The following is a 27,378-nucleotide window of genomic DNA, read 5'->3' on the forward strand; positions in this document are numbered from 1 at the left end:
ACGCAAGACAAGGCAAGGCAAAAGTGCAAACCAAGGCAAGGCAAGGGAGGCAAAGGGGCAAAGCAAGGCAAGGCAAGGCAAAAGGAGAAATAAGGCAAGGGTAGGCAAAAGGGCAAAGCAAGGCAAGGCAAGGCAAAAGGGCAAAGCAAGGCAAGGCAAGGCAAGGCAAAAGGGGAAAGAAAGGCAAGGCAAAGCAAGACAAAAGGGCAAAGCAAGGCAAGACAAGGCAAAACGGCAAAGCGAGGCAAGGCAAGGCAAAAGGGCAAAGCAAGGAAAGGCAAGGTAAAAGGGGAAAGCAAGGCAAGGGAAGGCATGGCAAAACGGCAAGGCAAGGCAAGGCAAATGGGCAAAGCAAGGCAAGGCAAGGCACAAGGGCAAGGCAAGGCAAGGCAAGGCAAAAGGTCAAACCAAGGCAAGTCAAGGCAATGCCAAAGGGTAAAGCAAGGCAAGGCAAAAGGACAAAGCAAGGCAAGGCTAGGCAAAAGGGCAAGGCAAGGCAAGGCAAGGCAAAGGGGCAAAGCAAGGCAAGGCAACGCAAAACGGCAAAGCAAGGAAAGGCAAGGCAAGGGCAAGCAAAAGGGCAAGGCAAGGCAAGGCAAAAGGTCAAACCAAGGCAAGTCAAGGCAATGCAAAAGGGCAAAGTAAGGCAAGGCAAAAGGACAAAGCAAGGCAAGACTAGGCAAAAGGGCAAGGCAAGGCAAGGCGAGGCAAAAGGGCAAAGAAAGGCAAGGCAAGGCAAGGCCAATGGGCAAAGCAAGGCAAGGCAAGGCAAAAGGGTAAAGCAAGGCAAGGCAAGGGAAGGGAAGAGGACAAGGCAAGGCAAAAGGGCAAAGCAAGGCAAGGCAAGGAAAGGCAAAAGGGCAAAGCAAGTCAAGGCAAGGCAAAAGGGCAAAGCAAGGCAAGGCAAGGCAAGGCAAAAGGGCAAAGCAAGGCAAGGCAGGGAAGGCAAATGGGTAAAGCAAGGCAAGACAAGGCAAAAGGAGAAAGCAAGGCAAGGCTAGGCAAAAGGGCAAAGCAAGGGAAGGCAAGGCAAATCGCCAAAGCAAGGCAAGGCAAAAGGACAGTGCAAGGAAAGGCAAGGGAAAAGTGCAAAGCAAGGAAAGGCAAGGGAAAAGTGCAAGGCAAGGCAAGTCAAAAGGGCAAAGCAAGGCAAGGCAAGGTAAAAGAGCAAAGCAAGGGAAGGCAAGGCAAGGGAAAAGGGCAAGGCAAGGCAAGGCAGGGCAAGGCAAAACGGAAAAGCAAGGCAAGGCAGAGAAGGCAAAAAGGCTAAGCAAGGCAAGGCAAGGCAAAAGGAAAAAGCAAGGCAAGCCTAGGCAAAAGGGCAAAGCAAGGCAAGGCAAGGCAAGGCTAGGCAAAACTGCAAAGTAAGGCAAGGCAAGGGAAATCGGCAAAGCAAGGCAAGGCAAGGAAAAAGGGCAGAGCAAGGAAAAGCAAGGGAAAACTGCAAAGGAAGGCAAGGCAAGGCAAAAGGGCAAAGCAAGGCAAGGCAAGGCAAAAGAGCAAAGGAAGGCAAGGCAAGGCAAAAGGGCAAAGAAAGGCAAGACAAGGTAAGGCAAAAAGGGCAAAACAAGGCAAGGCAAGGCAAAAGGGCAAAGCAAGGCAAGGCAAGGCAAAAGAGCAAAGCAAGGCAAGGCAAGGCAAGGGAAAAGGGCAAGGCAAGGTGTGACAGATTGCAATTCCCCCTCCTTTGCAGCATGGCACTTCTCCCTCTTCCTCTGCTATTTGAGGCTAACAGCTTCTTTTGTCTGGCCCAGAGCACCCTGACTCCTGGGACATTAGAAGAAGGGAGTGCCAAGGCACACTGGGCCGCGCCCAGTGTGAGGGATGTTTGAGGGCTTCAGGGGCACCCACACTCAGTGTGGGGGGTGCAGAGAAGCTTATACAATGCCTACAGTCAGGTCTGATCAGATAACAAAACGGGACTCTCGTCGAGACTCCGCCCATTGCCGCGGGTCTCTTGGAGCACGAGCTTAGCCACTGCCGCCATGAGAGCCCCCCCTCCCCGGGATGGAGACTCCGCTTGCCTCGCCACCACGGTGTGAGTAAAACTTCTTGCAGGATTGCGAGTATATTTTCTTTCCGTGCACATTTGCACAAGTACTTTATTTCCTCGCACAATCGCGAGTGGCGGCCGAGAGCCCCTCGCACAATCGCGAGTATATTTTCCTCCCGTGCTTCCACTTAAGCACGTGTAGGATTCCGTGCACATTTGCACGTGTAAAATAACTCTCGCAGGACTGCGAGCGTATTATAAATTTACTCTCGCGGAATCGCGAGTGCACACTTTCTGTACTCACTGCGAGTACGTGTATCTCTATAAAAATAATCCCACACCGTGCTTAGGCAAGTGTGTACTCCTCCGGGACTCGGGGACGGCCCCGGCATTGTTTTGGTGAAGCCACGTGCAAGCACTCCGTGGACCTCCTGTTGTATTAGTGGCTGCCCCTCTCAGTAATTTCCTCCACTGATATCCGAACCTGTATTTAAGTCACATTCGGAGTGCTAAAACCCTGTGCCTCGCTGGCCTAATAAACGTTGGTTTTGGACATTGTGGTCCCTAAAATAGACCTGTGGGTTGCTCTGTGACACAAGGCAAAAGGGCAAAGGAAGGCAAGGCAAGGAAAGGCAAGGCAAAAGGTCATAGCAAGGCAAGGCAAGGCAAAAGGGCAAAGCAAGGCAAGACAAGGTAAGGCAAAAAGGGCAAAGGAAGGCAAGGCAAGGCAAAAGGGCAAAGCAAGGCAAGGCAAGGGAAAAGGGCAAGGCAAGGCAAATGGGCAAAGGAAGGAAAGGCAAGGAAAGGCAAATGGTTAAAGCAAGGGAAGACAAGGCAAAAGGGCAAAGCAAGGCAAGGAAAGCAAGGCAAAAGAGCAAGGCAAGGCAAAAGGGCAGAGCAAAGCAAGGCAAGGCAAGTCTAAAGGGGAAAGCAAGGCAAGGCAAGGCAAAGGGGTAAAGCAAGGCAAGGTAAGGTAAAGGGGTAAAGCAAGGCAAGGCAAGGGAAGGCAAAGCAAAATGGGATAGCAAGGTAAGGCAAGGCAAAAGGGCAAAGCAAGGCAAGGCAAGGTAAAAGGGCAAAGCAAGGCAAGGCAAGGTAAAGGAAAAGGGCAAGGTACAGCAAGGGAAGGCATGGCAAAACGGCAAGGCAAGGCAAGGCAAAAGGGCAAAGCAAGGAAAGGCAAGGCAAAGCAAGGCAAAAGGGCAAAGCAAGGCAAGGCAAGGGAAAAGGGCAAAGCAAGACAAGGCAAGGCAAGGCAAAAGGGCAAAGCAAGGCAAGGCAAGGCAAAAGGGTAAAGCAAGGCAAAGCAAGGCATGGCAAAACGGCAAGGCAAGGCAAGGCAAAAGGGCAAAGAAAGGCAAGGCAAAGCAAGGCAAAAGGGCAAAGCAAGACAAGGCGAGGCAAAAGGGCAAAGCAAGGCAAGGCAAGGCAAAAGGGTAAAGGAAGGCAAAGCAAGGCATGGCAAAACGGCAAGGCAAGGCAAGGCAAAAGGGCAAAGAAAGGCAAGGCAAAGGAAGGCAAAAGGGCAAAGCAAGACAAGGCAAGGCAAAAGGGCAAAGCAAGGCAAGGCAAGGCAAGGCAAAAGGGTAAAGCAAGGCAAGACAAGGCAAGGGAAAAGGGCAAGGCAAGGCAAGGCAAGGCATGGCAAAACAGCAAGGCAAGGCGAGACAAAAGGGCAAAGCAAGGAAAGGGAAGACAAGGAAAGGCAAGGCGGCAAAGCAAGGCAAGGCAAGGCAAAAGGGCAAAGCAAGGCAAGGCAAGGCAAGGCCAAAGGGCAAAGCAAGGAAAGGCGAGGAAAGGAAAAAGGGGAAAGCAAGGCAAGACAAGGCAAAACGGCAAAGCAAGGCAAGGCAAGGCAAAAGTGCAAAGCAAGGTAAGGAAGGGGAAGGCAAAAGGGATAAGCAAGGCAAGGCAGGGAAGCAAATGGTTAAAGCAAGGCAAGGCAAGTCAAAAGGAGAAAGCAAGGCAAGGCTAGGCAAAATGGGAGAGCAACGCAAAGCAAGGCAAGGCAAAAGGGCAAAGAAAGGCAAGGCAAGGCAAAAGGGCAAAGCAAGGCAAGGCAAGGCAAAACGGCAAAGCAAGGCAAGGCAAGGCAAAAGAGTAAAGCAAGGCAAGGCAGAAGAGAAAAGCAAGGCAAGGCCAGGCAAAGGGGTAAAGCAAGGCAAGGGAAGGCAAGGCAAATTGGCAAAGCAAGGCAAGGCAAGGCAAGGGAAAAGGGCAAGGCAATGCAAAAGGGCAAAGAAAGGCAAGTCGAAGCAAGGCAAGGCAAGGCAAAAGGGCAATGAAATTCAAGGCAAGGCTAGGCAAAAGGGCAAAGCAAGGCAAGGCAAAGGGGGAAAGTAAGGCAAGGCAAGGCAAAAGGAGAAAGCAAGGCAAGGCTAATCAAAAGGGCAAAGCAAGGCAAGGCAAGGCAAGGCAACGCAAGGCCAGAGGGCAAAGCAAGGCAAGGCAAGGCAAAAGGGCAAAGCAAGGCAGGACAAGGCAAGGCAAGGCAAAAGGGGAAGGCAAGGCAAAAGGGCAAAGCAAGGCAAGGGAAGGCAAAAGGGCAGAGCAAGGCAGGGCAAGGCAATACGGCAAAGCGTGGCAAGGCAAGGCAAGGCAAAAGGGCAAAGCAAGACAAGGTAAGGCAAAAGAGAAAAGGAAGGCAAGGCGAGGCAAAGGAGTAAAGCAAGGCAGGGAAAGGCAAGGTAAAAGAGCAAAGCAAGGAAAGGCAAGGCAAGGCAAAAGGGCAAAGCAAGGCAAGGCAAGGCAAAGGGGTAAAGCAAGACAAGGTAAGGTAAAGGGGTAAAGCAAGGCAAGGCAAGGGAAGGCAAAGCAAAATGGGATAGCAAGGTAAGGCAAGGCAAAAGGGCAAAGCAAGGCAAGGCAAGGTAAAAGGGCAAAGCAAGGCAAGGCAAGGTAAAGGAAAAGGGCAAGGTACAGCAAGGGAAGGCATGGCAAAACGGCAAGGCAAGGCAAGGCAAAAGGGCAAATCAAGGAAATGCAAGACAAGGCAAGGAAAAAGGGCAAGGCAAGGCAAGGCAAGGCAAAAGGTCAAACCAAGGCAAGTCAAGGCAATGCAAAAGGGCAAAGCAAGGTAAGGCAAAAGGACAAAGCAAGGCAAGGCTAGGCAAACGGGCAAAGCAAGGAAAGGCAAGGCAAGGCAAAAGGGCAAAGCAAGGCAAAAGGGCAAAGGGGTAAAGCAAGGCAAGGCAAGGGAAGGCAAGGCAAAAGGGCAAAGAAAGGCAAGGAAAGCAAGGCAAAAGGGGATAGCAAGTTAAGGCAAGGCAAAAGGGCAAAGCAAGGCAAGGCAAGGCAAAAGGGCAAAGCAAGGCAAGGCAAGGTAAAAGGGCAAAGCACGGCAAGGCAAGGTAAGGGAAAAGGGCAAGGTAAGGCAAGGGAAGGCATGGCAAAACGGCAAGGCAAGGCAAGGCAAAAGGGCAAAGCAAGGCAGGGCAAGGCAAAAGGTCAAACCAAGGCAAGTCAAGGCAATGCAAAAGGGCAAAGCAAGGCAAGGCAAAAGGACAAAGCAAGGCAAGGCTAGGCAAAAGGGCAAGGCAAGGCAAGGCAAGGAAAGGCAAAAGGGCAAAGCAAGACAAGGCAAGGCATGGCAAAAGGGCAAAGCAAGGCAGGGCAAGGCAAGGCAAAAGGGCAAGGCAAGGCAAAAGGGCAAGGCAAGGCAAAAGGGCAAAGCAAGGCAAGGCAAGGCAAGTCTAAAGGGGAAAGCAAGGCAAGGCAAGGCAAAAGGGCAAAGGAAGGTAAGGCAAGGCAAGGCAAAAGGACAAAGCAAGGCAAGGCAAGGCAAAAGGGCAAGGCAAGGCAAGGCGAGGCAAAAGGGCAAAGAAAGGCAAGGCAAGGCAAGGCCAAAGGGCAAGGGAAGGCAAGGCAAGGCAAAAGGGCAAAGCAAGGCAAGGCAAGGCAAGGGAAAAGGACAAGGCATGGCAAAAGGGCAAAGCAAGGCAAGGCAAGGCAAAAGGGTAAAGCAAGGCAAAGCAAGGCATGGCAAAATGGCAAGGCAAGGCAAGACAAAAGGGGAAAGAAAGGCAAGGCAAAGCAAGGCAAAAGGGCAAAGCAAGGCAAGGCAAAAGGGCAAAGCAAGGCAAGGCAAGGCAATAGGGCAAAGCAAGGAAAGGCAAGGCAAGGGAAGGCAAAGGGGCAAGGTAAGGCAAGGCAAGGCAAGGCCAAACGTCAAACCAAGGCAAGGCAAGGCTAGGCCAAAGGCCAAAGCAAGGAAAGAAGAGGAAAGGCAAAAGGGGAAAGCAAGGCAAGGCAAGGCAAAACGGCAAGGCAAGGCAAGGCAAAAGGGCAAAGCAAGGAAAGGCAAGGCAAAGCAAGGCAAAAGGGCAAAGCAAGGCAAGGCAAGGGAAAAGGGCAAAGCAAGACAAGGCAAGGCAAGGCAAAAGGGCAAAGCAAGGCAAGGCAAGGCAAAAGGGTAAAGCAAGGCAAAGCAAGGCATGGCAAAACGGCAAGGCAAGGCAAGGCAAAAGGGCAAAGAAAGGCAAGGCAAAGCAAGGCAAAAGGGCAAAGCAAGACAAGGCGAGGCAAAAGGGCAAAGCAAGGCAAGGCAAGGCAAAAGGGTAAAGGAAGGCAAAGCAAGGCATGGCAAAACGGCAAGGCAAGGCAAGGCAAAAGGGCAAAGAAAGGCAAGGCAAAGGAAGGCAAAAGGGCAAAGCAAGACAAGGCAAGGCAAAAGGGCAAAGCAAGGCAAGGCAAGGCAAGGCAAAAGGGTAAAGCAAGGCAAGACAAGGCAAGGGAAAAGGGCAAGGCAAGGCAAGGCAAGGCATGGCAAAACAGCAAGGCAAGGCGAGACAAAAGGGCAAAGCAAGGAAAGGGAAGACAAGGAAAGGCAAGGCGGCAAAGCAAGGCAAGGCAAGGCAAAAGGGCAAAGCAAGGCAAGGCAAGGCAAGGCCAAAGGGCAAAGCAAGGAAAGGCGAGGAAAGGAAAAAGGGGAAAGCAAGGCAAGACAAGGCAAAACGGCAAAGCAAGGCAAGGCAAGGCAAAAGTGCAAAGCAAGGTAAGGAAGGGGAAGGCAAAAGGGATAAGCAAGGCAAGGCAGGGAAGCAAATGGTTAAAGCAAGGCAAGGCAAGTCAAAAGGAGAAAGCAAGGCAAGGCTAGGCAAAATGGGAGAGCAACGCAAAGCAAGGCAAGGCAAAAGGGCAAAGAAAGGCAAGGCAAGGCAAAAGGGCAAAGCAAGGCAAGGCAAGGCAAAACGGCAAAGCAAGGCAAGGCAAGGCAAAAGAGTAAAGCAAGGCAAGGCAGAAGAGAAAAGCAAGGCAAGGCCAGGCAAAGGGGTAAAGCAAGGCAAGGGAAGGCAAGGCAAATTGGCAAAGCAAGGCAAGGCAAGGCAAGGGAAAAGGGCAAGGCAATGCAAAAGGGCAAAGAAAGGCAAGTCGAAGCAAGGCAAGGCAAGGCAAAAGGGCAATGAAATTCAAGGCAAGGCTAGGCAAAAGGGCAAAGCAAGGCAAGGCAAAGGGGGAAAGTAAGGCAAGGCAAGGCAAAAGGAGAAAGCAAGGCAAGGCTAATCAAAAGGGCAAAGCAAGGCAAGGCAAGGCAAGGCAACGCAAGGCCAGAGGGCAAAGCAAGGCAAGGCAAGGCAAAAGGGCAAAGCAAGGCAGGACAAGGCAAGGCAAGGCAAAAGGGGAAGGCAAGGCAAAAGGGCAAAGCAAGGCAAGGGAAGGCAAAAGGGCAGAGCAAGGCAGGGCAAGGCAATACGGCAAAGCGTGGCAAGGCAAGGCAAGGCAAAAGGGCAAAGCAAGACAAGGTAAGGCAAAAGAGAAAAGGAAGGCAAGGCGAGGCAAAGGAGTAAAGCAAGGCAGGGAAAGGCAAGGTAAAAGAGCAAAGCAAGGAAAGGCAAGGCAAGGCAAAAGGGCAAAGCAAGGCAAGGCAAGGCAAAGGGGTAAAGCAAGACAAGGTAAGGTAAAGGGGTAAAGCAAGGCAAGGCAAGGGAAGGCAAAGCAAAATGGGATAGCAAGGTAAGGCAAGGCAAAAGGGCAAAGCAAGGCAAGGCAAGGTAAAAGGGCAAAGCAAGGCAAGGCAAGGTAAAGGAAAAGGGCAAGGTACAGCAAGGGAAGGCATGGCAAAACGGCAAGGCAAGGCAAGGCAAAAGGGCAAATCAAGGAAATGCAAGACAAGGCAAGGAAAAAGGGCAAGGCAAGGCAAGGCAAGGCAAAAGGTCAAACCAAGGCAAGTCAAGGCAATGCAAAAGGGCAAAGCAAGGTAAGGCAAAAGGACAAAGCAAGGCAAGGCTAGGCAAACGGGCAAAGCAAGGAAAGGCAAGGCAAGGCAAAAGGGCAAAGCAAGGCAAAAGGGCAAAGGGGTAAAGCAAGGCAAGGCAAGGGAAGGCAAGGCAAAAGGGCAAAGAAAGGCAAGGAAAGCAAGGCAAAAGGGGATAGCAAGTTAAGGCAAGGCAAAAGGGCAAAGCAAGGCAAGGCAAGGCAAAAGGGCAAAGCAAGGCAAGGCAAGGTAAAAGGGCAAAGCAAGGCAAGGCAAGGTAAGGGAAAAGGGCAAGGTAAGGCAAGGGAAGGCATGGCAAAACGGCAAGGCAAGGCAAGGCAAAAGGGCAAAGCAAGGCAGGGCAAGGCAAAAGGTCAAACCAAGGCAAGTCAAGGCAATGCAAAAGGGCAAAGCAAGGCAAGGCAAAAGGACAAAGCAAGGCAAGGCTAGGCAAAAGGGCAAGGCAAGGCAAGGCAAGGAAAGGCAAAAGGGCAAAGCAAGACAAGGCAAGGCATGGCAAAAGGGCAAAGCAAGGCAGGGCAAGGCAAGGCAAAAGGGCAAGGCAAGGCAAAAGGGCAAGGCAAGGCAAAAGGGCAAAGCAAGGCAAGGCAAGGCAAGTCTAAAGGGGAAAGCAAGGCAAGGCAAGGCAAAAGGGCAAAGGAAGGTAAGGCAAGGCAAGGCAAAAGGACAAAGCAAGGCAAGGCAAGGCAAAAGGGCAAGGCAAGGCAAGGCGAGGCAAAAGGGCAAAGAAAGGCAAGGCAAGGCAAGGCCAAAGGGCAAGGGAAGGCAAGGCAAGGCAAAAGGGCAAAGCAAGGCAAGGCAAGGCAAGGGAAAAGGACAAGGCATGGCAAAAGGGCAAAGCAAGGCAAGGCAAGGCAAAAGGGTAAAGCAAGGCAAAGCAAGGCATGGCAAAATGGCAAGGCAAGGCAAGACAAAAGGGGAAAGAAAGGCAAGGCAAAGCAAGGCAAAAGGGCAAAGCAAGGCAAGGCAAAAGGGCAAAGCAAGGCAAGGCAAGGCAATAGGGCAAAGCAAGGAAAGGCAAGGCAAGGGAAGGCAAAGGGGCAAGGTAAGGCAAGGCAAGGCAAGGCCAAACGTCAAACCAAGGCAAGGCAAGGCTAGGCCAAAGGCCAAAGCAAGGAAAGAAGAGGAAAGGCAAAAGGGGAAAGCAAGGCAAGGCAAGGCAAAACGGCAAAGCTAGGCAAGGCAAGGCAAAAAGGCAAAGCAAGGCAAGGCAAGGCAAGACAAAAGGGCAAAGCAAGGCAAGGCAGGGAAGGCAAATGGGTAAAGCAAGGCAAGACAAGGCAAAAGGAGAAAGCAAGGCAAGGCTAGGCAAAAGGGCAAGGCAAGGCAAGGCAATGCAAATTGGCAAAGCAAGGCAAGGCAAGGCAAAAGGACAGAGCAAGGAAAGGCAAGGGAAAAGTGCAAAGCAAGGCAAGGCAAGGCAAAAGGGCAAGGAAGGCAAGGCAAGGTAAAAGAGCAAAGAAAGGCAAGGCAAGGCAAGGGAAAAGGGCAAGGCAAGGCAAAAGGGCAAAGTAAGGCAAGGCAAGGAAAGGGAAGGCAAAAGGTCATAGCAAGGCAAGGCAACGCAAGGCAAAAGGGCAAAGCAAGGTAAGACAAGGTAAGGCAAAAGGGGCAAAGCAAGGCAAGGCAAGGCAAAAGGGCAAAGCAAGGCAAATGGGCAAAGCAAGGAAAGGCAAGGAAAGGCAAATGGGCAAAGCAAGGCAAGGCAAGGCAAAAGGGCAAAGCAAGGCAAGGCAAGGCAAAAGGGCAAAGCAAGGCAAGGCGAGGCAAAGGGGTGAAGCAAGGAAAGAAAAGGCAAGGCAAAAGGGCAAAGCAAAGCAAGAGAAGTCAAGGCAAAAGGGCAAAGAAAGGTAAGACAATTTAAGGCAAAAAGGGCAAAGTAAGGCAAAGCAAGGCAAAAGGGCAAAGCAAGGCAAGGCAAGGTAAAAGGCAAAACAAGGCAAGGCAAGGGAAGGAAAAAGGCCAAGGAAAGGCAAAAGGGCAAAGCAAGGCAAGGCAAGGAAAGGCAAGGCAAAAGGTCATAGCAAGGCAAGTCAAGGCAAAAGGGCAAAGCAAGGCAAGACAAGGTAAGGCAAAAAGGGCAAAGCAAGGCAAGGCAAGGCAAAAGGGCAAAGCAAGGCAAGGCAAGGCAATGGAAAAGGGGCTAGGCAAGGCAATTGGGCAAAGCAAGGAAAGGCAAGGAAAGGCAAATGGGCAAAGCAAGGCAAGGCAAGGCAAAAGGACAAAGAAAGGCAATGCAAGGCAAGGCAAGGCAAAAGGGCAAAGCAAGGCAAGGCAAGGCAAGTCGAAAGGGGAAAGTAGAGGCAAGGGAAAGCAAAAGGGCAAAGCAAGGCAATACAAGGCAAGGCAAAAGGGCAAAGCAAGGCAAGGCAAGGCAAAGGAGTAAAGTAAGGCAAGGCAAGGCAAAAGGAGAAAGCAAGGCAAGGCTAGTCAAAAGGGCAAAGGAAGGCAAGACAACGCAAAAGGGCAAAGCAAGGCAAGGCAGGGCAAAATGGCCAAGCAAGGCAAGGGAAGGGAAAGGGGCAAAGCAAGGCAAGGCAAGGCAAAAGGGTAAAGCAAGGCAAAGCAAGGCATGGCAAAACGGCAAGACAGGGAATGGAAAAGGGCAAAGAAAGGCAAGGCAAAAGGGCAAAGCAAGGCAAGGCAAGGCAAAAGGGCAAAGCAAGGCAAGACAAGATAAGGCAAAAAGGGCAAAGCAAGGCAAGGCAAGGCAAAAGGGCAAGGCAAGGAAAAAGGGCAAAGCAAGGCAAGGCAAGGCAAGTCGAAAGGGGAAAGCAAGGCAAGGCAAGGCAAAAGGGCAAAGCAAGGGAAGGCAAGGCAATGCAAAAGGGCAAAGCAAGTCAAGGCAAGGCAAAGGGGTAAAGTAAGGCAAGGTAAGGCAAAAGGAGAAAGCAATGAAAGGCTAGTCAAAAGGGCAAAGGAAGGCAAGTCAAGGGAAGGCAAAAGGGCAAAGCAAGGCAAGGCAATGCAAATGGGTAAAGCAAGGCAAGGCAAGGCAAGGCAAAAGGGCAAAGAAAGGCAAGGCAAGGCAAAAGGTCGAACCAAGGCAAGTTAAGGCAATGCAAAAGGGCAAAGCAAGGCAAGGCAAGACAAGGGTAAAGGGGCAAGGCAAGGCAAATGGGCAAAGCAAGGAAAGGCAAGGAAAGGCAAATGGGCAAAGAAAGGCAAGGCAAGGCAAGGCAAAAGGGCAAAGCAAGGCAAGGTAAGGCAAGGCAAAATGCAAGGCAAGGCAAAAGGGCATAGGAAGGCAAGGCAAGGTAAAAGGTCAAAGCAAGGCAAGGCAAGGTAAGGGAAAAGGGCAAGGTACGGCAAGGGAAGGCATGGCAAAATGGCAAGGCAAGGCAAGGCAAAAGTGCAAATCAAGGAAATGCAAGGCAAGGCAAGGAAAAAGGGCAAGGCAAGGCAAGGCAAGGCAAAAGGTCGAACCAAGGCAAGTTAAGGCAATGCAAAAGGGCAAAGCAAGGCAAGGCAAGACAAGGGAAAAGGGGCAAGGCAAGGCAAATGGGCAAAGCAAGGAAAGGCAAGGAAAGGCAAATGGGCAAAGCAAGGCAAGGCAAGGGAAAAGGGCAAAGAAAGGCAAGGCAAGGCAAGGCAAAAGGGACAAGCAAGGCAAGGCAAGGCAAAAGGGCAAAGCAAGGCAAGGCAAGGCAAGGGGTAAAGTAAGGCAAGGTAAGGCAAAAGGAGAAAGCAATGCAAGGCTATTCAAAAGGGCAAAGGAAGGCAAGGCAAGGCAAGGCAAAAGGGCAAAGCAAGGCAAGGCAAGGCAAAAGGGCAAAGCAAGGCAAGGCAATGCAAATGGGTAAAGCAAGGCAAGGCAAGGCAATGCAAATGGGTAAAGCAAGGCAAGGCAAGGCAAGGCAAAAGGGCAAAGAAAGGCAAGGCAAGGCAAGGCAAAAGGGCAAAGAAAGGCAAGGCAAGGCAAAAGGGCAAAGCAAGGCAAGGCAAGGCAAGGGGTAAAGTAAGGCAAGGTAAGGCAAAAGGAGAAAGCAATGCAAGGCTAGTCAAAAGGGCAAAGGAAGGCAAGGCAAGGCAAGGCCAAAGGGCAAAGCAAGGCAAGGCAAGGTAAAAGGGCAAAGCAAGGCAAGGCAATGCAAATGGGTAAAGCAAGGCAAGGCAAGGCAAGGCAAAAGGGCAAAGAAAGGCAAGGCAAAGCAAGGCAAATGGGGAAAGCAAGGCAAGGCAAAAGGGCAAAGCAATCCAAGGCAAGTCATGGCAAAATGGCAAAGCAAGGCAAGGCAAGGCAAAAGGGTAAAACAAGGCAAAGGGAGGCATGGCAAAACGGCAAGGCTAGGCAAGGCAAAAGGGCAAAGAAAGGCAAGGCAAAGCAAGGCAAAAGGGCAAAGCAAGGCAAGGCAAGGCAAAAGGGCAAAGCAAGGCAAGGCAAGGCAAAAGGGTAAAGCAAGGCAAGGCACGGCAAGGGAAAAGGGCAAGGCAAGGCAAGGCAAGGCAAGGCAAAATGGCAAGGCAAGGCAAGGCAAAAGGGCAAAGGAAGGAAAGGCAAGGCAAGGGAAGGCAAAAGGGCAAGGCAAGGCAAGGCAAAATGGCAAAGCAAGGCAAGGCAAGGCTAAAGGGCAAAGCAAGGAAAGGCGAGGAAAGGCAAAATGGGAAAGCAAGGCAAGACAAGGCAAAACGGCAAAGCAAGGCAAGGCAAGGCAAGGCAAGGCAAGGCAAAAGAGCAACGCAAGGGAAGGCAAGGCAAATGAGAAAAGCAAGGCAAGGCCACGCAAAGGGGTAAAGCAAGGCAAGGAAAGGCAAGGCAAAATGGCAAAGCAAGGCACGGCAAGGCAAGGGAAAAGGGCAAGGCAATGCAAAAGGGCAAAGAAAGGCAAGTCAAAGCAAGGCAAGGCAAGGCACAATGGCAAAGAAAGTCAAGGGAAGGCTAGGGAAAAGGGAAAAGCAAGGCAAGGCAAGGCAAAGGGGAAATTAAGGCAAGGCAAAGCAAAAGGAGAAAGCAAGGCAAGTTTAAGCAAAAGTGCAAAGCAAGACAAGGCAAGGCAAGGCAAGTCAAGGCAATGCAAAAGGGCTGAGCAAGGCAAGAGAAGGCAAGGGGTAAAGTAAGGCAAGGCAAGGCAAGGCAAGGCAAAAGGGCAAAGAAAGGCAAGGCAAGGCAAAAGTGCAAAGAAGGCAAGACAAGGCAAGGCAAAAGGGCAAATCAGGGCAAGGAAAGGCAAGGCAAAATGGCAAACCAAGTCAAGGCAAGGTAAGGCAAAAGGGCAAAACAAGGCAAGTCATGGCAAGGCAAAAGGGCAAAGCAAGGCAAGGCAAGGCATGGCCAAAGGGCAAAGCAAGGCAAGGCAAGGCAAGGCAAAAGGCAAAGCAAGGCCAGGTAAGGCAAAAGGGTAAAGCAAAGCAAGGAAAGGCAAGGCAAAAGGGCAAAGGAAGGCAAGGCAAGGTAAAGGGGTAAAGCAAGGCAAGGCAAGGCAAGGCAAAAGAGAAAAGAAATGTAAGGCAAGGTAAGGCAAAACGGCAAAGAAAGGCCAGGCAAAGCAAGGCAAAATGGGAAAACAAAGCAAGGCAAGTCAAAAGGTCAAACCAAGGGAAATCAAGGCAATGTAAAAGGGCAAAGCAAGGCAAGGCAAAAGGGCAAAGCAAGGTAAGGCTAGGCAAAAGGGCAAGGCAAGGCAAGGCAAGGACAAAGGGCAAAGCAAGGAAAGGAGAGGAAAGGCAAAAGGGGAAAGCAAGGCAAGGCAAGGCAAACTGGCAAGGCAAGGCAAGGCAAACTGGCAAAGCAAGGCAAGGCAAGGCAAAACAACAAAGCAAGGCATGGCAAGGTAAGGCAAAAAGGGCAAAGTAAGGCAAGGCAAGGCAAAAGGGCAAAGCAAGGCAAGGCTAGGCAAAAGGGCAAAGCAAGGCAAGGCTAGGCAAAAGGGCAAAGCAAGGCAAGGCAAGGCAAGGGAATAGGGCAAGACAAGGGAAAAGGGCAAAGCAAGGCAAGGCAAGGAAAGGCAAAAGGGCAAAGCAAGGCAAGGCAAGGCAAAAGGGCAAAGCTATGCAAGGCAAGGCAAGTCAAAAGGGCAAAGAAAGGTAAGGCAAGGCAAAAGGGTAATGAAAGGCTAGACAAGGCAAGGCAAAAGGGCAAAGCAAGGCAAGGCAAGGCAAAAGGAGAAAGCAAGGCAAGGCTATTCAAAAGGGCAAAGCAAAGCAAGGCAATGCAAGGCAAGGCAAGTGAAGGCAAAAGGGAAAAGCAAGGCAAGGCAAGGCAAAAGGGCAAAGCAAGGCAAGGCAAAGCAAAGGGGTAAAGGAAAGCAAGACAAGGCAAGGCAAGTCAAGGCAAAAGGGTAAAGCAAGGCAAGGCAAGGCAAAAGGGCAAAGCAAGGCAAGGCAATGCAAAGTGGCAAAACAAGGGAAGACAATGCAAAAGGGCAAAGGAAGGCAAGGCAAGGCAAGTCAAAAGGGCAAAGCAAGGCAAGGCAAGGCAAGGCAAGTCAAGGCAAGGCAAGAGGGCAAAGCAAGGCAAGGCAAGGCAAAAGGGCAAAGCAAGGCAAGGCAAGGCAAGTTGAAAGCGGAAAGCAAGGCAAGGCAAGGCAAAAGGGCAAAGAAAGGCAAGGCAAGGCAAAAGGGCAAAGCAAGGCAAGGCAAGGCAAGGGGTAAAGTAAGGCAAGGTAAGGCAAAAGGAGAAAGCAATGCAAGGCTAGTCAAAAGGGCAAAGGAAGGCAAGGCAAGGCAAGGCAAAAGGGCAAAGCAAGGCAAGGCAAGGTAAAAGGGCAAAGCAAGGCAAGGCAATGCAAATGGGTAAAGCAAGGCAAGGCAAGGCAAGGCAAAAGGGCAAAGAAAGGCAAGGCAAAGCAAGGCAAATGGGGAAAGCAAGGCAAGGCAAAAGGGCAAAGCAATCCAAGGCAAGGAATGGCAAAATGGCAAAGCAAGGCAAGGCAAGGCAAAAGGGTAAAACAAGGCAAAGGGAGGCATGGCAAAACGGCAAGGCTAGGCAAGGCAAAAGGGCAAAGAAAGGCAAGGCAAAGCAAGGCAAAGGGCAAAGCAAGGCAAGGCAAGGCAAAAGGGCAAAGCAAGGCAAGGCAAGGCAAAAGGGTAAAGCAAGGCAAGGCACGGCAAGGGAAAAGGGCAAGGCAAGGCAAGGCAAGGCATGGCAAAATGGCAAGGCAAGGCAAGGCAAAAGGGCAAAGGAAGGAAAGGCAAGGCAAGGCAAGGCAAAAGGGCAAGGCAAGGCAAGGCAAAATGGCAAAGCAAGGCAAGGCAAGGCCAAAGGGCAAAGCAAGGAAAGGCGAGGAAAGGCAAAATGGGAAAGCAAGGCAAGACAAGGCAAAACGGCAAAGCAAGGCAAGGCAAGGAAAGGCAAGGCAAAAGACCAACGCAAGGCACGGCAAGGCAAGGGAAAAGGGCAAGGCAATGCAAAAGGGCAAAGAAAGGCAAGTCGAAGCAAGGCAAGGCAAGGCACAATGGCAAAGAAAGTCAAGGGAAGGCTAGGGAAAAGGGAAAAGCAAGGCAAGGCAAGGCAAAGGGGAAATTAAGGCAAGGCAAAGCAAAAGGAGAAAGCAAGGCAAGTTTAAGCAAAAGTGCAAAGCAAGACAAGGCAAGGCAAGGCAAGTCAAGGCAATGCAAGAGGGCAAAGCAAGGCAAGGCAAGGCAAAAGGGCAAGGCAAGGCAAGAGAAGGCAAGGGGTAAAGTAAGGCAAGGCAAGGCAAGGCAAAAGGGCAAAGAAAGGCAAGGCAAGGCAAAAGTGCAAAGAAGGCAAGACAAGGCAAGGCAAAAGGGCAAATCAGGGCAAGGAAAGGCAAGGCAAAATGGCAAACCAAGTCAAGGCAAGGTAAGGCAAAAGGGCAAAACAAGGCAAGTCATGGCAAGGCAAAAGGGCAAAGCAAGGCAAGGCAAGGCATGGCCAAAGGGCAAAGCAAGGCAAGGCAAGGCAAGGCAAAAGGCAAAGCAAGGCCAGGTAAGGCAAAAGGGTAAAGCAAAGCAAGGAAAGGCAAGGCAAAAGGGCAAAGGAAGGCAAGGCAATGTAAAGGGGTAAAGCAAGGCAAGGCAAGGCAAAAGAGAAAAGAAATGTAAGGCAAGGTAAGGCAAAACGGCAAAGAAAGGCCAGGCAAAGCAAGGCAAAATGGGAAAGCAAAGCAAGGCAAGTCAAAAGGTCAAACCAAGGGAAATCAAGGCAATGCAAAAGGGCAAAGCAAGGCAAGGCAAAAGGGCAAAGCAAGGTAAGGCTAGGCAAAAGGGCAAGGCAAGGCAAGGCAAGGACAAAGGGCAAAGCAAGGAAAGGCGAGGAAAGGCAAAAGGGGAAAGCAAGGCAAGGCAAGGCAAAATGGCAAAGCAAGGCAAGGCAAGGCAAAAGGGCAAAGCAAGGCAAGGCAAAAGGGCAAAGCAAGGCAAGGCAGGGAAGGCAAATGGGTAAGCAAGGCAAGGTAAGGCAAGAGGAGAAAGCAAGGCAAGGCAAGGCAAAAGGGCAAAGCAAGGCAAGGCAAGGCAAAACGGCAAAGCAAGGCATGGCAAGGTAAGGCAAAAAGGGCAAAGGAAGGCAAGGCAAGGCAAAAGGGCAAAGCAAGGCAAGGCTAGGCAAAAGGGCAAAGCAAGGCAAGGCTAGGCAAAAGGGCAAAGCAAGGCAAGGCAAGGCAAGGGAATAGGGCAAGACAAGGGAAAAGGGCAAAGCAAGGCAAGGCAAGGAAAGGCAAAAGGGCAAAACAAGGCAAGGCAAAGCAAAAGGGCAAAGCTATGCAAGGCAAGGCAAGTCAAAAGGGCAAAGAAAGGTAAGGCAAGGCAAAAGGGTAATGAAAGGCTAGACAAGGCAAGGCAAAAGGGCAAAGCAAGGCAAGGCAAGGCAAAAGGAGAAAGCAAGGCAAGGCTATTCAAAAGGGCAAAGCAAAGCAAGGCAATGCAAGGCAAGGCAAGTGAAGGCAAAAGGGAAAAGCAAGGCAAGGCAAGGCAAAAGGGCAAAGCAAGGCAAGGCAAAGCAAAGGGGTAAAGGAAAGCAAGACAAGGCAAGGCAAGTCAAGGCAAAAGGGTAAAGCAAGGCAAGGCAAGGCAAAAGGGCAAAGCAAGGCAAGGCAATGCAAAGTGGCAAAGCAAGGGAAGACAATGCAAAAGGGCAAAGGAAGGCAAGGCAAGGCAAGTCAAAAGGGCAAAGCAAGGCAAGGCAAGGCAAGGCAAGTCAAGGCAAGGCAAGAGGGCAAAGCAAGGCAAGGCAAGTCAAAAGGGCAAAGCAAGGCAAGAGAAGGCAAAAGGGCAAAGCAAGGCAAGAGAAGGCATAAGGGCAAAGCAAGGCAAGGCAAGGCAAGGCAAAAGGGCAAAGCAAGACAAGGAAACGCAAAAGAGAAAAGGATGGCAAGGCAAGGCAAAAGGGCAAAGCAAGGCAAGGTAAGGTAAAGGGGTAAAGCAAGGCAAGGCAAGGGAAGGCAAAGCAAAAGGGCAAAGAAAGGCAAGGCAAAGCAAGGCAAAATGGGATAGCAAGGTAAGGCAAGGCAAAAGGGCAAAGCAAGGCAAGGCAAGGCAAGGCAAAAGGGCATAGCAAGGCAAGGCAAGGTAAAAGGGCAAACCAAGGCAAGGCAAGGTAAGGGAAAAGGGCAAGGTACGGCAAGGGAAGGCATGGCAAAATGGCAAGGCAAGGCAAGGCAAAAGTGCAAATCAAGGAAATGCAAGGCAAGGCAAGGAAAAAGGGCAAGGCAAGGCAAGGCAAGGCAAAAGGTCGAACCAAGGCAAGTTAAGGCAATGCAAAAGGGCAAAGCAAGGCAAGGCAAGACAAGGGAAAAGGGGCAAGGCAAGGCAAATGGGCAAAGCAAGGAAAGGCAAGGAAAGGCAAGTCAAGGCAAGGCAAGAGGGCAAAGCAAGGCAAGGCAAGTCAAAAGGGCAAAGCAAGGCAAGAGAAGGCAAAAGGGCAAAGCAAGGCAAGAGAACGCATAAGGGCAAAGCAAGGCAAGGCAAGGCAAGGCAAAAGGGCAAAGCAAGACAAGGAAACGCAAAAGAGAAAAGGATGGCAAGGCAAGGCAAAAGGGCAAAGCAAGGCAAGGTAAGGTAAAGGGGTAAAGCAAGGCAAGGCAAGGGAAGGCAAAGCAAAAGGGCAAAGAAAGGCAAGGCAAAGCAAGGCAAAATGGGATAGCAAGGTAAGGCAAGGCAAAAGGGCAAAGCAAGGCAAGGCAAGGCAAGGCAAAAGGGCATAGCAAGGCAAGGCAAGGTAAAAGGGCAAACCAAGGCAAGGCAAGGTAAGGGAAAAGGGCAAGGTACGGCAAGGGAAGGCATGGCAAAATGGCAAGGCAAGGCAAGGCAAAAGTGCAAATCAAGGAAATGCAAGGCAAGGCAAGGAAAAAGGGCAAGGCAAGGCAAGGCAAGGCAAAAGGTCGAACCAAGGCAAGTTAAGGCAATGCAAAAGGGCAAAGCAAGGCAAGGCAAGACAAGGGAAAAGGGGCAAGGCAAGGCAAATGGGCAAAGCAAGGAAAGGCAAGGAAAGGCAAATGGGCAAAGCAAGGCAAGGCAAGGCAAAAGGGCAAAGAAAGGCAAGGCAAGTCAAGGCAAAAGGGCAAAGCAAGGCAAGGTAAGGCAAGGCAAAAGGGCAAGGCAAGGCAAAAGGGCAAAGCAAGGCAAGGCAAGGCAAGGCAAAAGGGCATAGCAAGGCAAGGCAAGGTAAAAGGGCAAAGCAAGGCGAGGCAAGGTAAGGGAAAAGGGCAAGGTACGGCAAGGGAAGGCATGGCAAAATGGCAAGGCAAGGCAAGGCAAAAGTGCAAATCAAGGAAATGCAAGGCAAGGCAAGGAAAAAGGGCAAGGCAAGGCAAGGCAAGGCAAAAGGTCGAACCAAGGCAAGTTAAGGCAATGCAAAAGGGCAAAGCAAGGCAAGGCAAGACAAGGGAAAAGGGGCAAGGCAAGGCAAATGGGCAAAGCAAGGAAAGGCAAGGAAAGGCAAATGGGCAAAGCAAGGCAAGGCAAGGCAAAAGGGCAAAGAAAGGCAAGGCAAGTCAAGGCAAAAGGGCAAAGCAAGGCAAGGTAAGGCAAGGCAAAAGGGCAAGGCAAAGCAAAAGGGCAAAGCAAGGCAAGGCAAGGCAAGGCAAAAGGGCATAGCAAGGCAAGGCAAGGTAAAAGGGCAAAGCAAGGCAAGGCAAGGTAAGGGAAAAGGGCAAGGTACGGCAAGGGAAGGCATGGCAAAATGGCAAGGAAAGGCAAGGCAAAAGTGCAAATCAAGGAAATGCAAGGCAAGGCAAGGAAAAAGGGCAAGGCAAGGCAAGGCAAGGCAAAAGGTCGAACCAAGGCAAGTTAAGGCAATGCAAAAGGGCAAAGCAAGGCAAGGCAAGACAAGGGAAAAGGGGCAAGGCAAGGCAAATGGGCAAAGCAAGGAAAGGCAAGGAAAGGCAAATGGGCAAAGCAAGGCAAGGCAAGGCAAAAGGGCAAAGAAAGGCAAGGCAAGGCAAGGCAAAAGGGCAAAGCAAGGCAAGGTAAGGCAAGGCAAAAGGGCAAGGCAAGGCAAAAGGGCAAAGCAAGGCAAGGCAAGGCAAGTCGAAAGCGGAAAGCAAGGCAAGGCAAGGCAAAAGCGAAAAGAAAGGCAAGGCAAGGAAAGGCAAAAGGGCAAAGCAAGGCAAGGCAAGGCAAGGGGTAAAGTAAGGCAAGGTAAGGCAAAAGGAGAAAGCAATGCAAGGCTAGTCAAAAGGGCAAAGGAAGGCAAAGCAAGGCAAGGCAAAAGGGCAAGGCAAGGCAAGGCAAGGCAAAAGGGCAAAGCAAGGCAAGGCAATGCAAATGGGTAAAGCAAGGCAAGGCAAGGCAAGGCAAAAGGGCAAAGAAAGGCAAGGCAAGGCAAGGCAAAAGGGCAAAGCAAGGCAAGGTAAGGCAAGGCAAAAGGGCAAGGCAAGGCAAAAGGGCAAAGCAAGGCAAGGCAAGGCAAGTTGAAAGCGGAAAGCAAGGCAAGGCAAGGCAAAAGGGCAAAGAAAGGCAAGGCAAGGCAAGGCAAAAGGGCAAAGCAAGGCAAGGCAAGGCAAGGGGTAAAGTAAGGCAAGGTAAGGCAAAAGGAGAAAGCAATGCAAGGCTAGTCAAAAGGGCAAAGGAAGGCAAGGCAAGGCAAGGCAAAAGGGCAAAGCAAGGCAAGGCAAGGCAAAAGGGCAAAGAAAGGCAAGGCAAAGCAAGGCAAATGGGGAAAGCAAGGCAAGGCAAGGCAAAAGGGAAAAGCAATCCAAGGCAAGGCATGGCAAAATGGCAAAGCAAGGCAAGGCAAGGCAAAAGGGTAAAACAAGGCAAAGGGAGGCATGGCAAAACGGCAAGGCTAGGCAAGGCAAAAGGGCAAAGAAAGGCAAGGCAAAGCAAGGCAAAAGGGCAAAGCAAGGCAAGGCAAGGCAAAAGGGCAAAGCAAGGCAAGGCAAGGCAGAAGGGTAAAGGAAGGCAAGGCACGGCAAGGGAAAAGGGCAAGTCAAGGCAAGGCAAGTCATGGCAAAAGGGCAAGGCAAGGCAAGGCAAAAGGGCAAGGCAAGGCAAGGCAAAACGGCAAAGCAAGGCAAAGCAACGCCAAAGGGCAAAGCAAGGAAAGGCGAGGAAAGGCAAAATGGGAAAGCAAGGCAAGACAAGGCAAAACGGCAAAGCAAGGCAAGGCAAGGCAAGGCAAAAGAGGAAAGCAAGGCAAGGCAAGGCAAAAGAGAAGAGCAAGGCAAGGCCAGGCAAAGGGGTAAATCAAGGCAAGGAAAGGCAAGGCAAAATGGCAAAGCAAGGCACGGCAAGGCAAGGGAAAAGGGCAAGGCAATGCAAAAGGGCAAAGAAAGGCAAGTCGAAGCAAGGCAAGGGAAGGCAAAATGGCAAAGAAAGTCAAGGCAAGGCTAGGGAAAAGGGCAAAGCAAGGCAAGGCAAGGCAAAGGGGAAATTAAGGCAAGGCAAAGCAAAAGGAGAAAGCAAGGCAAGGCTAAGCAAAAGGGCAAAGCAGGGCAAGGCAAGGCAAGGCAAGTCAAGGCAAGGCAAGAGGGCAAAGCAAAGCAAGGCAAGGCAAGAGGGCAAAGCAAAGCAAGGCAAGGCAAAAGGGCAAAGCAAGGCAAGAGAAGGCATAAGGGCAAAGCAAGGCAAGGCAAGGCAAGGCAAAAGGGCAAAGCAAGACAAGGAAATGCAAAAGAGAAAAGGATGGCAAGGCGAGGCAAAGGGGTAAAGCAAGGCAAGGAAAGGCAAGGCAAAAGGGCAAAGCAAGGAATGGCAAGCCAAGGCAAAAGGGCAAAGCAAGGCAAGGTAAGGTAAAGGAGTAAAGCAAGGCAAGGCAAGTGAAGGCAAAGCAAAAGGGCAAAGAAAGGCAAGGCAAAGCAAGGCAAAATGGGATAGCAAGGTAAGGCAAGGCAAAAGGGCAAAGCAAGGCAAGGCAAGGCAAGGCAAAAGGGCATAGCAAGGCAAGGCAAGGTAAAAGGGCAAACCAAGGCAAGGCAAGGTAAGGGAAAAGGGCAAGGTACGGCAAGGGAAGGCATGGCAAAATGGCAAGGCAAGGCAAGGCAAAAGTGCAAATCAAGGAAATGCAAGGCAAGGCAAGGAAAAAGGGCAAGGCAAGGCAAGGCAAGGCAAAAGGTCGAACCAAGGCAAGTTAAGGCAATGCAAAAGGGCAAAGCAAGGCAAGGCAAAAGGAAAAAGCAAGGAAAGGCTAGGCAAAAGGGCAAAGCAAGGAAAGGCAAGGCAAGGCAAAAGGGCAAAGCAAGGCAAGGCAAGGCAAAGGGGCAAAGCAAGGCAAGGCAAGGCAAGGCAAAAGGGCAAAGCAAGGCAAGGCAAGGTAAAAGGGCAAAGTAAGGCAAGGCAAGGCAAAAGGGCAAAGCAAGGCAAGGCAAGACAAGGGAAAAGGGGCAAGGCAAGGCAAATGGGCAAAGCAAGGAAAGGCAAGGACAGGCAAATGGACAAAGCAAGGCAAGGCAAGGCAAAAGGGCAAAGAAAGGCAAGGCAAGGCAAGGCAAAGGGGCAAAGCAAGGAAAGGCAAGGCAAGGCTAAAGGGCAAGGCAAGGCAAAAGGGCAAAGCAAGGCAAGGCAAGGCAAGTCGAAAGCGGAAAGCAAGGCAAGGCAAGGCAAAAGGGCAAAGAAAGGCAAGGCAAGGCAAGGCAAAAGGGCAAATCAAGGCAAGGCAAGGCAAGGGGTAAAGTAAGGCAAGGCAAGGCAAGGCAAGGCAAAAGGGCAAAGAAAGGCAAGGCAAGGTAAAAGGGCAAAGTAAGGCAAGGCAAGGCAAAAGGGCAAAGCAAGGCAAGGCAAGACAAGGGAAAAGGGGCAAGGCAAGGCAAATGGGCAAAGCAAGGAAAGGCAAGGAAAGGCAAATGGACAAAGCAAGGCAAGGCAAGGCAAAAGGGCAAAGAAAGGCAAGGCAAGTCAAGGCAAAAGGGCAAAGCAAGGCAAGGTAAGGCAAGGCAAAAGGGCAAGGCAAGGCAAAAGGGCAAAGCAAGGCAAGGCAAGGCAAGGCAAAAGGGCATAGCAAGGCAAGGCAAGGTAAAAGGGCAAAGCAAGGCCAGGCAAGGTAAGGGAAAAGGGCAAGGTACGGCAATGGAAGGCATGGCAAAATGGCAAGGCAAGGCAAGGCAAAAGTGCAAATCAAGGAAATGCAAGGCAAGGCAAGGAAAAAGGGCAAGGCAAGGCAAGGCAAGGCAAAAGGTCGAACCAAGGCAAGTTAAGGCAATGCAAAAGGGCAAAGCAAGGCAAGGCAAGACAAGGGAAAAGGGGCAAGGCAAGGCAAATGGGCAAAGCAAGGAAAGGCAAGGAAAGGCAAATGGGCAAAGCAAGGCAAGGCAAGGCAAAAGGGCAAAGAAAGGCAAGGCAAGGCAAGGCAAAAGGGACAAGCAAGGCAAGGCAAGGCAAAAGGGCAAAGCAAGGCAAGGCAAGGCAAGGGGTAAAGTAAGGCAAGGTAAGGCAAAAGGAGAAAGCAATGCAAGGCTATTCAAAAGGGCAAAGGAAGGCAAGGCAAGGCAAGGCAAAAGGGCAAAGCAAGGCAAGGCAAGGCAAAAGGGCAAAGCAAGGCAAGGCAATGCAAATGGGTAAAGCAAGGCAAGGCAAGGCAAGGCAAAAGGGCAAAGAAAGGCAAGGCAAGGCAAGGCAAAAGGGCAAAGCAAGGCAAGGTAAGGCAAGCTGAAAGCGAAAAGCAAGGAAAGGCAAGGCAAAAGGGCAAAGAAAGGCAAGGCAAGGCAAAAGGGCAAAGCAAGGCAAGGCAAGGCAAGGGGTAAAGTAAGGCAAGGTAAGGCAAAAGGAGAAAGCAATGCAAGGCTAGTCAAAAGGGCAAAGGAAGGCAAGGCAAGGCAAGGCCAAAGGGCAAAGCAAGGCAAGGCAAGGTAAAAGGGCAAAGCAAGGCAAGGCAATGCAAATGGGTAAAGCAAGGCAAGGCAAGGCAAGGCAAAAGGGCAAAGAAAGGCAAGGCAAAGCAAGGCAAATGGGGAAAGCAAGGCAAGGCAAAAGGGCAAAGCAATCCAAGGCAAGTCATGGCAAAATGGCAAAGCAAGGCAAGGCAAGGCAAAAGGGTAAAACAAGGCAAAAGGGTAAAACAAGGCAAAGGGAGGCATGGCAAAACGGCAAGGCTAGGCAAGGCAAAAGGGCAAAGAAAGGCAAGGCAAAGCAAGGCAAAAGGGCAAAGCAAGGCAAGGCAAGGCAAAAGGGCAAAGCAAGGCAAGGCAAGGCAAAAGGGTAAAGCAAGGCAAGGCACGGCAAGGGAAAAGGGCAAGGCAAGGCAAGGCAAGGCATGGCAAAATGGCAAGGTAAGGCAAGGCAAAAGGGCAAAGGAAGGAAAGGCAAGGCAAGGCAAGGCAAAAGGGCAAGGCAAGGCAAGGCAAAATGGCAAAGCAAGGCAAGGCAAGGCCAAAGGGCAAAGCAAGGAAAGGCGAGGAAAGGCAAAATGGGAAAGCAAGGCAAGACAAGGCAAAACGGCAAAGCAAGGCAATGCAAGGAAAGGCAAGGCAAAAGAGCAACGCAAGGCAAGGCAAGGCAAAAGATAAAAGCAAGGCAAGGCCACGCAAAGGGGTAAAGCAAGGCAAAGAAAGGCAAGGCAAAATGGCAAAGCAAGGCACGGCAAGGCAAGGGAAAAGGCAAGGCAATGCAAAAGGGCAAAGAAAGGCAAGTCGAAGCAAGGCAAGGCAAGGCACAATGGCAAAGAAAGTCAAGGGAAGGCTAGGGAAAAGGGAAAAGCAAGGCAAGGCAAGGCAAAGGGGAAATTAAGGCAAGGCAAAGCAAAAGGAGAAAGCAAGGCAAGTTTAAGCAAAAGTGCAAAGCAAGACAAGGCAAGGCAAGGCAAGTCAAGGCAATGCAAGAGGGCAAAGCAAGGCAAGGCAAGGCAAAAGGGCAAGGCAAGGCAAGAGAAGGCAAGGGGTAAAGTAAGGCAAGGCAAGGCAAGGCAAAAGGGCAAAGAAAGGCAAGGCAAGGCAAAAGTGCAAAGAAGGCAAGACAAGGCAAGGCAAAAGGGCAAATCAGGGCAAGGAAAGGCAAGGCAAAATGGCAAACCAAGTCAAGGCAAGGTAAGGCAAAAGGGCAAAACAAGGCAAGTCATGGCAAGGCAAAAGGGCAAAGCAAGGCAAGGCAAGGCATGGCCAAAGGGCAAAGCAAGGCAAGGCAAGGCAAGGCAAAAGGCAAAGCAAGGCCAGGTAAGGCAAAAGGGTAAAGCAAAGCAAGGAAAGGCAAGGCAAAAGGGCAAAGGAAGGCAAGGCAAGGTAAAGGGGTAAAGCAAGGCAAGGCAAGGCAAGGCAAGGCAAAAGAGAAAAGAAATGTAAGGCAAGGTAAGGCAAAACGGCAAAGAAAGGCCAGGCAAAGCAAGGCAAAATGGGAAAGCAAAGCAAGGCAAGTCAAAAGGTCAAACCAAGGGAAATCAAGGCAATGCAAAAGGGCAAAGCAAGGCAAGGCAAAAGGGCAAAGCAAGGTAAGGCTAGGCAAAAGGGCAAGGCAAGGCAAGGCAAGGACAAAGGGCAAAGCAAGGAAAGGAGAGGAAAGGCAAAAGGGGAAAGCAAGGCAAGGCAAGGCAAAATGGCAAAGCAAGGCAAGGCAAGGCAAAACAACAAAGCAAGGCATGGCAAGGTAAGGCAAAAAGGGCAAAGTAAGGCAAGGCAAGGCAAAAGGGCAAAGCAAGGGAAGGCTAGGCAAAAGGGCAAAGCAAGGCAAGGCTAGGCAAAAGGGCAAAGCAAGGCAAGGCAAGGCAAGGGAATAGGGCAAGACAAGGGAAAAGGGCAAAGGAAGGCAAGGCAAGGAAAGGCAAAAGGGCAAAGCAAGGCAAGGCAAGGCAAAAGGGCAAAGCTATGCAAGGCAAGGCAAGTCAAAAGGGCAAAGAAAGGTAAGGCAAGGCAAAAGGGTAATGAAAGGCTAGACAAGGCAAGGCAAAAGGGAAAAGCAAGGCAAGGTAAGGCAAAAGAAGAAAGCAAGGCAAGGCTATTCAAAAGGGCAAAGCAAAGCAAGGCAATGCAAGGCAAGGCAAGTGAAGGCAAAAGGGAAAAGCAAGGCAAGGCAAGGCAAAAGGGCAAAGCAAGGCAAGGCAAAGCAAAGGGGTAAAGGAAAGCAAGACAAGGCAAGGCAAGTCAAGGCAAAAGGGTAAAGCAAGGCAAGGCAAGGCAAAAGGGCAAAGCAAGGCAAGGCAATGCAAAGTGGCAAAACAAGGGAAGACAATGCAAAAGGGCAAAGGAAGGCAAGGCAAGGCAAGTCAAAAGGGCAAAGCAAGGCAAGGCAAGGCAAGGCAAGTCAAGGCAAGGCAAGAGGGCAAAGCAAGGCAAGGCAAGGCAAAAGTGCAAAGCAAGGCAAGGCAAGGCAAGTTGAAAGCGGAAAGCAAGGCAAGGCAAGGCAAAAGGGCAAAGAAAGGCAAGGCAAGGCAAAAGGGCAAAGCAAGGCAAGGCAAGGCAAGGGGTAAAGTAAGGCAAGGTAAGGCAAAAGGAGAAAGCAATGCCAGGCTAGTCAAAAGGGCAAAGGAAGGCAAGGCAAGGCAAGGCAAAAGGGCAAAGCAAGGCAAGGCAAGGTAAAAGGGCAAAGCAAGGCAAGGCAATGCAAATGGGTAAAGGAAGGCAAGGCAAGGCAAGGCAAAAGGGCAAAGAAAGGCAAGGCAAAGCAAGGCAAATGGGGAAAGCAAGGCAAGGCAAAAGGGCAAAGCAATCCAAGGCAAGGCATGGCAAAATGGCAAAGCAAGGCAAGGCAAGGCAAAAGGGTAAAACAAGGCAAAGGGAGGCATGGCAAAACGGCAAGGCTAGGCAAGGCAAAAGGGCAAAGAAAGGCAAGGCAAAGCAAGGCAAAAGGGCAAAGCAAGGCAAGGCAAGGCAAAAGGGCAAAGCAAGGCAAGGCAAGGCAAAAGGGTAAAGCAAGGCAAGGCACGGCAAGGGAAAAGGGCAAGGCAAGGCAAGGCAAGGCATGGCAAAATGGCAAGGTAAGGCAAGGCAAAAGGGCAAAGGAAGGAAAGGCAAGGCAAGGCAAGGCAAAAGGGCAAGGCAAGGCAAGGCAAAATGGCAAAGCAAGGCAAGGCAAGGCCAAAGGGCAAAGCAAGGAAAGGCGAGGAAAGGCAAAATGGGAAAGCAAGGCAAGACAAGGCAAAACGGCAAAGCAAGGCAAGGCAAGGAAAGGCAAGGCAAAAGAGCAACGCAAGGCAAGGCAAGGCAAAAGATAAAAGCAAGGCAAGGCCACGCAAAGGGGTAAAGCAAGGCAAAGAAAGGCAAGGCAAAATGGCAAAGCAAGGCACGGCAAGGCAAGGGAAAAGGGCAAGGCAATGCAAAAGGGCAAAGAAAGGCAAGTCGAAGCAAGGCAAGGCAAGGCACAATGGCAAAGAAAGTCAAGGGAAGGCTAGGGAAAAGGGAAAAGCAAGGCAAGGCAAGGCAAAGGGGAAATTAAGGCAAGGCAAAGCAAAAGGAGAAAGCAAGGCAAGTTTAAGCAAAAGTGCAAAGCAAGACAAGGCAAGGCAAGGCAAGTCAAGGCAATGCAAGAGGGCAAAGCAAGGCAAGGCAAGGCAAAAGGGCAAGGCAAGGCAAGAGAAGGCAAGGGGTAAAGTAAGGCAAGGCAAGGCAAGGCAAAAGGGCAAAGAAAGGCAAGGCAAGGCAAAAGTGCAAAGAAGGCAAGACAAGGCAAGGCAAAAGGGCAAATCAGGGCAAGGAAAGGCAAGGCAAAATGGCAAACCAAGTCAAGGCAAGGTAAGGCAAAAGGGCAAAACAAGGCAAGTCATGGCAAGGCAAAAGGGCAAAGCAAGGCAAGGCAAGGCATGGCCAAAGGGCAAAGCAAGGCAAGGCAAGGCAAGGCAAAGGGCAAAGCAAGGCCAGGTAAGGCAAAAGGGTAAAGCAAAGCAAGGAAAGGCAAGGCAAAAGGGCAAAGGAAG

The sequence above is a fragment of the Columba livia genome, chromosome 27 (assembly GCF_036013475.1).
Source record: "Columba livia isolate bColLiv1 breed racing homer chromosome 27, bColLiv1.pat.W.v2, whole genome shotgun sequence".
NCBI classification, from domain to species: Eukaryota; Metazoa; Chordata; class Aves; order Columbiformes; family Columbidae; genus Columba; species Columba livia.